Source organism: Diabrotica virgifera, chromosome 6 (genome assembly GCF_917563875.1).
Source record: "Diabrotica virgifera virgifera chromosome 6, PGI_DIABVI_V3a".
NCBI lineage: Eukaryota > Metazoa > Arthropoda > Insecta > Coleoptera > Chrysomelidae > Diabrotica > Diabrotica virgifera.
In genome coordinates this window covers 141,960,175-141,972,524 of record NC_065448.1, presented here as the reverse complement: position 1 = coordinate 141,972,524, position 12,350 = coordinate 141,960,175, and the positions used below count along the sequence as shown (strand labels likewise).

General features: G+C 32.3%; 2 long non-coding RNA genes across 2 annotated transcripts; one reads left to right on the top strand and one right to left on the bottom strand.

Annotated features, from left to right (window-relative positions):
- Positions 1-3,143: 3,143 nt before the first annotated feature.
- LOC126886353 (uncharacterized) lies at positions 3,144-4,474 on the bottom strand. Its single transcript, XR_007698571.1, has 2 exons — positions 4,124-4,474; positions 3,144-3,968 (listed from the first exon to the last, which is right to left on the bottom strand). It is a non-coding gene; the product is annotated as an uncharacterized LOC126886353 (long non-coding RNA).
- A 77-nt stretch (positions 4,475-4,551) lies between these two features.
- LOC126886352 (uncharacterized) lies at positions 4,552-7,964 on the top strand. The gene is made up of 2 exons (XR_007698570.1): positions 4,552-4,950; positions 5,099-7,964. It is a non-coding gene; the product is annotated as an uncharacterized LOC126886352 (long non-coding RNA).
- Positions 7,965-12,350: the final 4,386 nt, after the last annotated feature.

The following is a 12,350-nucleotide window of genomic DNA, read 5'->3' as shown; positions in this document are numbered from 1 at the left end:
TTGAAACAGAATAGAATAGAACAGATTAATAAAATAGAGAGATAGATTAGAATAGATATATAGTATAAAATAAACTGAAATAGAATAGAGTAGAATATAATAGAATAGATGTAATATATATGTAGATACTTACTAATAAAGTATTTGATTTAAAACAGAATAGAGTAGAATGTAACAGATTAAATGAAATATATAGATAGATTAGAATAGATATATAGTATAGAATAAAGTAAAATATAATATAATAGGTGAAATGATTGTGAAAAGCAATAGTTTTAAGTACCTAGGATCGGTATTACAGAGTAATGGAGAAATAGATGGAGATGCATGCAGTAGAATTAGGGCTGGATGGATGAAGTGGAAAGAAGCGAGTGGTGTGTTGTGACAGAAAAATTCCAATGAAGCTGAAGGGAAAATTCTATAAAACAGCCACAAGACCGGCTATGATGCGCGGAACTGAATGTTGGGCAGTGAAAAAGAAAGCGGAACAACGAATACATGTGGTGGAAATGAGAATGCTTAGATGGATGAGTGGAGTGACAAAGAAGGATAAAATTAGATATGAGTATATTAGGGGAAGTCTAGGTGTGGCACCAATTGATGCCAAAATGAGAGAGCATAGGTTAAGATGGTTTGGTCATGTTCAACATCGAGACGTTAATCACCCAATACGAAGAATAGCTGAAGTGCAGATTCCTGGAAGGAGTAGGAGAGGAAGACCAAAGAAGACGATAAGGCAGGACATGTTGGTAAAGGGGATTAACATTGATATGACTCAAGATAGAATTGTGTGGAGAAATGCAATTAGGGAAGCCGACACTGCATAGGGATAAGGCAAAGAGAATGATGATGATGATAATAGGTGTAATGTGTAGATACTTATATAGAATAGGTTTGAAATAGAGTAGAATATAATAGAATAAAGATACTATATACCTACATCCCTAATAGCACAAGGATGTCCTTCACAGACTTTAGGGAGGTCCGTTTTCGTCCAAGGAACGTCCTATTTTGGTCCAAATGTCGCGCTACCGAATGTCTGTTGGACGTCCACTTAAGGTCCGAAGGGACGTACATTGGACCTTAATCGGACGTCCTAGGGGACGTAAATTGGACCTTAACAGGACGTCCTATTTTGGTCCAAATGCCACGTTGCCAAACGTCCAATGGACGTCCACCTAACGTCCGAGGGGACGTTCAGTGAATGTCAATTGGACCTTCATAGGATGTCCCAGTTTGGTCCAATGTCTTGCTGCCGAACGTCCATCTAACGTCCTGAGAGGACCTCCGGTGGACGTCTAGCATCGATATTTAGACCTGTGGAGAATGTATGGTGGGAAATAAAAAATATATTTTTAAGGAACTTATATTACATCTTATATTAAATTACAATTATTGGATATTACATTATTTACATTAAATTACAATACACTTCTCCAAGAAATTAACGCACCACCTTAAAAATAGGGCATTTTTGATGTCTCGAATTTTCTAAACCTGTTGTCTCATCTGAGTGATTTTTTTATAATATAGCCTAGGCTATAGGTTACATCCTTAAGCTTGTCATGCACTGGTAGCTATACTGTAATATATGTATATTATATCATATCGCTCTCTATAGTAATGAGTGAGCCTGCAGACAGGGAACTAATGGTTCCGTATGTGCAGGCTCACTCATTACTATAGAGAGCGACGTGATATAATATATATTACAGTATAGCTCCCCGTGCATGACAAGCATAAGGCAGTAACCTATAGCCTCAGGCTATATTATTATAAAAAATCACTTAGATGGGACAACAGGTTTAGGAAATTCGAGACATCAAAAATGCCCAATTTTTAAGGTGGTGCGTAATGCACTGTATATATAGGTAAACTTATATACAGGCTGTAACAAAAATAAAATTTTTGTGTTTATTTAGTTGGCTATCTATTATAGTGTACAATCATCTAGAATATTTTGAACAAACTAAAAACATGAATATATCATCGAAAAAATAATAAAAAGGTCTTAAAATGCTTGGTTAGATATTAAGATCTAGTTAAAAAGAAACCAAAAACTGTATATTTTCTACAGAACATAGATTATGAATTTTTAAGCCAGCTAATCCCATTTATTATACAGGGTGTCCCGAAAAGATTGGTCGTAAATTAAATCACATATTCTGGGACCAAAAATAATTTGAATGAACCTAACTTACCTTAGTACAAATATGCACACAAAAAAAGTTACAGCCCTTTGAAGATACAAAATGAAAATTCGATTTTTTCGAATATATCGAAAACTATTAAAGATTTTTTATTGAAAATGGACATGAAGCAATATTATTGCAGTAACATCTTAAAGAAAAATTATAGTGAAATTTGTGCACCCCATAAAAATTTTATGGGGGTTTTGTTCCCTTTAACCCCCCCAAACTTTTGGGTACGTTCCAATTAAATTATTTCTGCGGTACCATTAGTTAAACACTGTGTTTTTAAAACTTTTTTACCTCTTTCTATTTTTTCGATAAAGCTCTTTTTATCAAGATATGGCTTCTTTTTAAAATGGTTCAAAATATACCTAAAAATGTAAATCATAAATAAATTTTCATATTATTAGTCTCTACAATCGTACTTAACCATATACAAATATGTGGTGGATTTGACAAATATTCAAAATATCACGATAAAAACTGACTTCAAAAAAGTACTAAGAGGCAAAAAAGTTTTAAAAACATTGTGTTTAATAGTACCACAATAATAATTCAATTGTAACTTACACAAAAGTTTGGGGGGGGGGGGGTTTAAACGAACAAAACCCCCATAAAATTTGTATGGGGTGTCGGGTGTCCAAATTTCACTATACAGTGGAACCTCGATTATCTGTCTCTCTATTAACTGTTAACCATTTTGTAAGAGAGACTAAAAACTTTTTTTACAGTCACCTCCTGTTTTCATATGATATTTTTTGACATGTTTTGTAGTAAATTCAATTATCTATTTACTACAAAACATGTCAAAATTTACATGTGAAAACAGATGACCCTAAAAATGGTTTTTCGTCTCCTACAAAATTCATGAAAAAGCAGATAGGAGGTATTGTCACATCACCGACGATATACCAGAAGTATATGTGGCCATACCAAATAATACATCCTTGATAAATATAAACATTTTTATTGCACAAAATATATATATTTCTATATATATATATATTTTTTTCCATAATCATCACTACGATGATGATTCATTTGTATTGAATTGTACATTGCAATTCTCTGATGTTTGGGAAAAAGGGCTTGAGTCAGAATTGCACATCGATAATGTTTTGATGATTTCTGGACCAGAAAAATCGGCTCTTTTTATTGGTACATACAGTTTAAGTCTGCAACACTTTTTTTATGGTCCAGAAATCATCAAAACATTATTGATGTGCAATTCTGACTTCAGCCCTTTTTGCCAAACATCAGAGAATTACAATCTGGTCATAACTGACCAATGAGCAATTTTAATTTAACCTAAATTACTACTGTTCCTTAAAATGAAGAGCTTACCCTATAGCGTCTCTTATCTAATCTAACAAGATCGTGCACTATTCTAACATACACAGGCACACAAGCACTACGCTCTGCTTTTCACTATCACCTATCACTCAAACTAGTTCAAAAGGCTTTGTCCTCTTCAATCTTCTAGTTTGTCCAGTAGTAGATATCGAGGAGATGGATTTCCTCAATATTCTCATACTTATGAAGTTGTTGTTGCTCATGACCTCCTGCTATCTTCTTGATGACTATATTATCCAGGTTCCATTCCTAGGTCTTGATATTTGTTTATAAAGTAATATCTTATTATGCATCGACAATGTGGAGTTTCTTCCAACTAGTCAATACACTTTTTATAGGTATCTTTCTTTTGCCTTTCATAGCCACAACAAGGCTATAATACGTTTCCTTCCTGGTTTTTTTGTAGACCACTTTCAGCTGATTCTAAAAAATTAAAATGAATGGTAATTTTTCTATTCTTTACAATTAAAAATCAAAAGGAATAGGAAATAGGTACTACTATTTACAGGTAATAATATGCATAAATAATTCGTTTCCTAAAGAATACAGAAAATTGAAAACGATTTTATAATACTTACATAATTGTTTAAACAAAAGAGACCCAGCCAGAGCAAAACTAACAGACAGAACTGCAAAAAAGCCACTAATTTCCATTTTCCCACCCACCCCCTTATCTTATATGCATTTTCCAATCAAAATTTTTAGGTTGTCATGAACATGAAAGACTCAACCTCAACAAATAATAATAAACAAAAAGCTCTACAGCTCTACTTCCACTTCCCGCCAAATGGACACAGGTTGGTGACACTGAATTCACGCCAAATAAATGAAAAAATAGAACAATTTTCTTTTTCGTCAATTTCTTCACGTGAAGTTTATAACGAACAAACTTAGATGTCAAAGTGTGCTTTTACACGTCAAATTTGGCCTTGAATAACTTGGTCAATTTCTTGTCCAATTTATTGTTGATGTAAAGTGGACTTAACGAACAAACTTAAGTCCACTTTACATCAACAATAAATTGGACAAGAAATTGACCAAGTTATTCAAGGCCAAATTTGACGTGTAAAAGCACACTTTGACATCTAAGTTTGTTCGTTATAAACTTCACGTGAAGAAATTGACAAAAAAGAAAATTGTTCTATTTTTTCATTTTATTTGGCGTGAAATCAGTGTCACCAACCTGTGTCCATTTGGCGGGAAGTGGAAGTAGAGCTTTTTGTTTATTATTATTTGTTGAGGTTGAGTCTTTCATGTTCATGACAACCTAAAAATTTTGATTGGAAAATGCATATAAGATAAGGGGGTGGAAAAATGGAAATTAGTGGCTTTTTTTGCAGTTCTGTGTTCTGTCTGTTAGTTTTGCGTTTTGCTCTGGCTGGGTCTCTTTTGTTTAAACAATTATGTAAGTATTATAAAAACGTTTTCAATTTTCTGTATTCTTTAGGAAACGAATTATTTATGCATATTATTACCTGTAAATAGTAGCACCTATTTCTTTTGATTTTTAATTGTAAAGAATAGAAAAATTACCATTCATTTTAATTTTTTAGAATCAGCTGAAAGTGGTCTACAAAAAACCAGGAAGGAAACGTATTATAGCCTTGTTGTGGCTATGAAAGGCAAAAGAAAGATACCTATAAAAAGTGTATTGACTAGTTGGAAGAAACTCCACATTGTCGATGCATAATAAGATATTACTTTATAAACAAATATCAAGACCTAGGAATGGAACCTGGATAATATAGTCATCAAGAAGATAGCAGGAAGTCATGAGCAACAACAACTTCATAAGTATGAGAATATTGAGGAAATCCAGCTCCTCATATCTACTACTGGACAAACTAGAAGATTGAAGAGGACAAAGCCTTTTGAACTAGTTTGAGTGATAGTGAAAAGCAGAGCGTAGTGCTTGTGTGCCTGTGTATGTTAGAATAGTGCACGATCTTGTTAGATTAGATAAGAGACGCTATGGGGTAAGCTCTTCATTTTAAGGAACAGTAGTAATTTAGGTTAAATTAAAATTGCTCATTGGTCAGTTATGACCAGATTGTAATTCTCTGATGTTTGGCAAAAAGGGCTTAAGTCAGAATTGCACATCAATAATGTTTTGATGATTTCTGGACCAAAAAAAAAGTGTTGCAGACTTAAACTGTATGTACCAATAAAAAGAGCCGATTTTTCTGGTCCAGAAATCATCAAAACATTATCGATGTGCAATTCTGACTCAAGCCCTTTTTCCCAAACATCAGAGAATTGCAATGTACAATTCAATACAAATGAATCATCATCGTAGTGATGATTATGGAAAAAATATATGACAAGATTTTGTGCACTAAAAATGTTTATATTTATCAAGGATGTATTATTTGGTATGGCCACATATACTTCTGGTATATCGTCGGTGATGTGACAATACCTCCTATCTGCTTTTTCATGAATTTTGTAGGAGACGAAAAACCATTTTTAGGGTCATCTCTGTTTTCACATGTAAATTTTGACATGTTTTGTAGTAAATAGATAATTGAATTTACTACAAAACATGTCAAAAAATATCATATGAAAACAGGAGGTGACTGTAAAAAAAGTTTTTAGTCTCTCTTACAAAACGGTTAACAGAGGTGACAGTTAATAGAGAGACAGATAATCAAGGTTCCACTGTATAGTAAAATTTGGACACCCGACACCCCATACAAATTTTATGGGGGTTTTGTTCGTTTAAACCCCCCCAAACTTTTGTGTAAGTTACAATTGAATTATTATTGTGGTACTATTAAACACAATGTTTTTAAAACTTTTTTGCCTCTTAGTACTTTTTTGAAGTCAGTTTTTATCGTGATATTTTGAATATTTGTCAAATCCACCACATATTTGTATATGGTTAAGTACGAATGTAGAGACTAATAATATGAAAATTTATTTATGATTTACATTTTTAGGTATATTTTGAACCATTTTAAAAAGAAGCCATATCTTGATAAAAAGAGCTTTATCGAAAAAATAGAAAGAGGTAAAAAAGTTTTAAAAACACAGTGTTTAACTAATGGTACCACAGAAATAATTTAATTGGAACGTACCCAAAAGTTTGGGGGGGTTAAAGGGAACAAAACCCCCATAAAATTTTTATGGGGTGCACAAATTTCACTATAATTTTTCTTTAAGATGTTACTGCAATAATATTGCTTCATGTCCATTTTCAATAAAAAATCTTTAATAGTTTTCGATATATTCGAAAAAATCAATTTTTATTTTGTATCTTCAAAGGGCTGTAACTTTTTTTGTGTGCATATTTGTACTAAGGTAAGTTAGGTTCATTCAAATTATTTTTGGTCCCAGAATATGTGATTTAATTTACGACCAATCTTTTCGGGACACCCTGTATAATAAATGGGATTAGCTGGCTTAAAAATTCATAATCTACGTTCTGTAGAAAATATCCAGTTTTTGGTTTCTTTTTAACTAGATCTTAATATCTAACCAAGCATTTTAAGACCTTTTTATTAATTTTTCGATGATATATTCGTGTTTTTAGTTTGTTCAAAATATTCTAGATGATTGTACACTATAATAGATAGCCAACTAAATAAACACAAAAATTTTATTTTTGTTACAGCCTGTATATAAGTTTACCTATATATACAGTGCATTACGCACCACCTTAAAAATTGGGCATTTTTGATGTCTCGAATTTCCTAAACCTGTTGTCCCATCTAAGTGATTTTTTATAATAATATAGCCTGAGGCTATAGGTTACTGCCTTATGCTTGTCATGCACGGGGAGCTATACTGTAATATATATTATATCACATCGCTCTCTATAGTAATGAGTGAGCCTGCACATACGGAACCATTAGTTCCCTGTCTGCAGGCTCACTCATTACTATAGAGAGCGATATGATATAATATACATATATTACAGTATAGCTCCCAGTGCATGACAAGCTTAAGGATGTAACCTATAGCCTAGGCTATATTATAAAAAAATCACTCAGATGGGACAACAGGTTTAGAAAATTCGAGACATCAAAAATGCCCTATTTTTAAGGTGGTGCGTTAATTTCTTGGAGAAGTGTATTGTAATTTAATGTAAATAATGTAATATCCAATTACTATAGAGAGAATTTAATGTAAATAATGTAATATCCAATTACTATAGAGAGCGATATGATATAATATACATATATTACAGTATAGCTCCCAGTGCATGACAAGCTTAAGGATGTAACCTATAGCCTAGGCTATATTATAAAAAAATCACTCAGATGGGACAACAGGTTTAGAAAATTCGAGACATCAAAAATGCCCTATTTTTAAGGTGGTGCGTTAATTTCTTGGAGAAGTGTATTGTAATTTAATGTAAATAATGTAATATCCAATAATTGTAATTTAATATAAGATGTAATATAAGTTCCTTAAAAATTTATTTTTTATTTCCCACCATACATTCTCCACAGGTCTAAATATCGATGCTAGACGTCCACCGGAGGTCCTCTCAGGACGTTCGGCAGCAAGACATTGGACCAAACTGGGACGTCCTATGAAGGTCCAATTGACATTCACTGAACGTCCCCTCGGACGTTAGGTGGACGTCCATTGGACGTTTGGCAACGTGGCATTTGGACCAAAATAGGACGTCCTGTTAAAGTCCAAAGTACGTCCCTTCGGACCTTAAGTGGACGTCCAACGGACATTCGGTAGCACGACATTTGGACCAAAATAGGATGTTCCTTGGACGAAAACGGACCTCCCTAAAGTCCGTGAAGGACATCCTTGTGCTATTAGGGATGTATATAGTCTCTTTATTCTATTATATTCTACTCTATTTCAAACCTATTCTATATAAGTATCTACACATTACACCTATTATCATCATCATCATTCTCTTTGCCTTATCCCTATGCAGTGTCGGCTTCCCTAATTGCATTTCTCCACACAATTCTATCTTGAGTCATATCAATGTTAATCCCCTTTACCAACATGTCCTGCCTTATCGTCTTCTTTGGTCTTCCTCTCCTACTCCTTCCAGGAATCTGCACTTCAGCTATTCTTCGTATTGGGTGATTAACGTCTCGATGTTGAACATGACCAAACCATCTTAACCTATGCTCTCTCATTTTGGCATCAATTGGTGCCACACCTAGACTTCCCCTAATATACTCATTTCTAATTTTATCCTTCTTTGTCACTCCACTCATCCATCTAAGCATTCTCATTTCCACCACATGCATTCGTTGTTCCGCTTTCTTTTTCACTGCCCAACATTCAGTTCCGTGCATCATAGCCGGTCTTATGGCTGTTTTATAGAATTTTCCCTTCAGCTTCATTGGAATTTTTCTGTCACACAACACACCACTCGCTTCTTTCCACTTCATCCATCCAGCCCTAATTCTACTGCATGCATCTCCATCTATTTCTCCATTACTCTGTAATACCGATAGTAGGTACTTAACCCTTAAGTACTAACATCTTAAATCAATGGCGTAAACACTAACTAACCGCCTGACAGACGGGTTTAACATTTTAGTGGTAATTTTTGTTTTTGTTAAATATTTTAATGCAAAAAATATCTCGATGACTTACTGAAAGTATTGATTATCTAAAAAACACAGTAGTTAATCTAGTTTTTCTCTATTTATTAGAATAAAAAACATTATAACAAGAATGGAAGGATTGTTTGTGTACCTTTTTACTCTTGAAAAAAAGTGTGATAAAAATTAAACAAATCAAAGAATCTTAATAAAAATTTATAATCGAGTTAAACAAAGAGTAAGAAAAATGAAAATAAAAAGATTTTTAAAAAATGTTAGAACAAAAAAAAACTGACAGGTACTATATTTAGTACAGTGTAGCAATGGAAGTCAGTGGCAACATTTTTATCACAAAATGATTTCACTTCACTTATGTCGTCTTCTACTCCATCAAACCATTTCAAAAGAGTTTCCTCAGAGTGTTTATTCTCTGATTTGCTGTTTTTTTACGAACTGGGGCACATTATGTTTAATGACGAACTGGGCACAAACACTAACACCCCGTCTATTAGACGGAAATCACACTTTGAGGCTAAATATCTTTCGAATAAGAACCTGCAGCAAATTGCCGAATTCAATACTACTAAAGAACAACCCAACTTGAAAAGTCATAAATGGCCGACCTTCAAAATTTTCTAGGAAGGGAAATATCCCACTTTCGGCAAGCGATGCCGTCTGAGAGACGGGGTGTTAGTACTTAAGGGTTAAAACTATTGCCTTTCACAATCATTTCACCTATTATATTATATTTTACTTTATTCTATACTATATATCTATTCTAATCTATCTATATATTTCATTTAATCTGTTACATTCTACTCTATTCTGTTTTAAATCAAATACTTTATTAGTAAGTATCTACATATATATTACATCTATTCTATTATATTCTACTCTATTCTATTTCAAGTTTATTCTATACTATATATCTATTCTAATCTATCTCTCTATTTTATTAATCTGTTCTATTCTATTCTGTTTCAAATCAAACACTTTACTCAAACAAAGAAACTAACGACATTCAAAAGCTTCTAATAAAAAAATCATTGCATTGGTACTACTGAAAATATTGACATTTTTACAACATTTATTCCAAGTTCCTTCAATTTTTTTGAGGACAAGAAAATTTTGCTTTCAAGAAATTCACGAATTTATTGACGTCAAGTTAATAACGAACAATTATGGATGTCAAATTGTGCTTTGAGAACACGTCAAATTTGGCCTTGAATAACTTGGTCAATTTATTGTTCAATTTATTGTTGATGTAAAGTGCACTTTAGATGTCAAAGTGTGCTTTTACACGTCAAATTTGGCCTTGAATAACTTGGTCAATTTCTTGTCCAATTTATTGTTGATGTAAAGTGGACTTTACCTATACCTTTTATTTTTATACAAACCGAAGACGTACGACGTAGATATATTAATATTATGTGACACATGACAGAAGCTCGAAACAAATGACAATCGATGAAAAGCCCTATTGATGACTTAAACCAGAGAACAACTCTGTGCATAAATCATATAAATTGTGGCGCCCTCTAGCTTGATTTGTTTATTCACAGACATCTCTGATTCTACTTTTTCCTTCCTGTTTTTAGACATATCCACAAGAAATTAGTGTTTCAGTGTGGTTTCAGTCATAGATTAATAATATAGTATTACCGGATTTCAGTGACTTGTGTTTTTTTGTCCAAGTTGGAAGCTATTTGATGGAACGAAGAAGAAAATCGCTCTAAAGTTGTAATTTTTGAAATAATATAAAATATAATTATTAAACAGAAAACATACTGAAATTAGACAAGGAAAAAAGAGAGGACGGGTAACACTCATTTAAAACACACGTTCCAAAAGTGAAGCCAGTTTTTGGTTTGTTTGTCACCAGAAACATGGCGGTCACGTCAGCGTTGCCACATTTTATTTACGAAATCTACTGCATGTTTGGCCAAAATCTACTAAAATCTACTAAATCAAAAACTAAAATCTACTAAATAAAAACTAAAGTATACTAAAACTTTATTAACATATTTGTATAAATAATTTATGATTTTTTTTTATAATAAAAACAACAGCTAGTAATTTATGTGAATTTGATGGCAGTAATCGATTATTTATTTGAATGAACTTAAATTTTTTTTTGTTAATTATTAAAAATATTGTACAAAATGAACAAAATTATTAATTAAATTTATGTCAAAAAGTGAAATTCCGTAGTATTTTGTAATTATATCCATATAAAACAAATCAAAACTTTACCGATTTAGTAATTATTCAATATTGATAACTATCGATTAAAAATCGAAAGCGGCCATCATGTAAAAGTTATCTGTCATTTGTCATATGAAATTTTCATTTTGGCTATAATTTAAAAAATCTTAAATTGTAAATTACAAATGTAAGTAAATTCTACTTGAGGAATTAATGTCTAAAATTCTAATTAAAACATTCTTAAATTGTAAATGTAAGTAGATTCCACTTCTGCAATAATTTTACAGCACCAAATAAATATAATAATATTGGCCTATTGACCTCTACTGAATAGAGGTTATGTTTATATTTATATGTTTACTAACAAACAAACAACCCAGACGAGTACAAGGCACAAATTGGAATTGGAGACTGGAGAGGAAGTAAAAAGTAAAGTAAGAGCCGAAGACGAAGGAAGTCTGTTTGTTGTTTCCTGTTTCACATGTGCTCATGAGGATGAAAGAAAAGCGACGTTGTCAGCTTTTTTTGGAACAAGAAAGCTTTAAAATTAATTTAAAAATGTGATAAATACATGATAAATAATAAAAAAAGCAAATTTCATTTTATTCATAACAAAATGTTGAAATCTACCAAAAATCTACTAAAAAATATTGCCTACTAGAATTCTTACAGAAATGTCAAAAATCTACCAAAAAAGTAGAAATCTACTAAATGTGGTAACGCTGGGACGTCAAAAATAACAATGGGTTGCCAGTGGTGGGTGTTCGTTGAAGGTTAAAATTTCATAAAAAATCAAGTAAATCATCATCTAAAATTCGTAATAAAAACATATGTATGTATTGAAACATATGTACGTAATATGAGCAACTTAATAAAACATTTACCGTACACAAATTCTTCATTTTATATACATTTCATGTTTTTATTTTAAATACTCAATGCATAACAATACCCCAAAGATACGTCGATGATCAAAATCTGTGGTGTCAGTTTGGCTTCACTTTTGGTCAAGGATTACTCGGTTTAACCGTGTCTGACACAGACACCACAGTCCTTTACTGTGACAGACACT